Source organism: Chlorocebus sabaeus, chromosome 1 (genome assembly GCF_047675955.1).
Source record: "Chlorocebus sabaeus isolate Y175 chromosome 1, mChlSab1.0.hap1, whole genome shotgun sequence".
In the NCBI taxonomy this organism is placed as follows: domain Eukaryota; kingdom Metazoa; phylum Chordata; class Mammalia; order Primates; family Cercopithecidae; genus Chlorocebus; species Chlorocebus sabaeus.
This window is the reverse complement of record NC_132904.1, coordinates 112,191,837-112,192,778: the sequence shown is the minus strand read 5'-3', so window position 1 is coordinate 112,192,778 and position 942 is coordinate 112,191,837.

Genomic DNA, 942 nt, shown 5'->3' with positions numbered 1-942 from the left:
AGAAGGTATGTAAGTTACCCAAGGTCACACAGCGATAAAGTTAAGTCTTCTCATGCTGTGGCTACACTCTTTTTGTTATCTCCTGTAGTCCAGAGTGTGGAACTAGCAGGTAGTAGGGCCAGCTGGTTAACCCCAGGCTCTGATTTCAAGGCCTATGCTCCTTCCGTACACTACGTTGCTGCTACAAAGAATGGTAGGATTCAGGCTGTCCACTTTTGTCTACACTTCTGCCATTTAAGCCTGGTCAGTTCTGCTCTTGCCCAGCTTGCATTGGTGGGGAAATTCAAGTCTGCCTCTGTACTCATCTGCCAATTTCTCTCAGCCCCAGTAACTCTAAGGAAAAGGATATAAGTTTTCATGGTGACTCCTGCCTGGAATCTGGAAAGAGACAAGATGACCCCTAGGAGATCCCAATCGTAACAGTCCAAGAAGCCAATTCAACAACCAATTTGCCTGGAAATCTAAATGACTTCCCCTTTGGATTTGTTTTCACCCCTTTTAATTTTCTACCCACTGTCTTTGCTAGTTCATTTCCTTCCTGAAATTCTGAAGCAAATGAGGCAGTGCTGGTGGGGTGCATGAGCACAGGGCTGGGGCAGTGACCTGCCCTGTGCTCTGTCTGGCAGACTCTGGTGCAGTGCAAAACAGCAGGGCATTAATGGCTATTAATATCCACAGAGGAAGTGCCGAAAGGCCAACCGCATAATTACCATTTATTCATCATATCAACTGGTCTTCAGCTCCTTCCGGCGGCATGTCATATTGTCCTGGAGTGGGGAGTTTGGGGGGAAAGAGAAACAAAGAGGAGGATCAGCAGCCCTTTCCCCACCACCCTCCCTCCCCTGCTGTGATGGGACTGGGGGTCAAAACGCAGGGCACTGTGGCTCTCTGAGCACAGAGGTAAACAGGAAGCTCTGGGCACAATCTGGGTGGTAGAGAGCA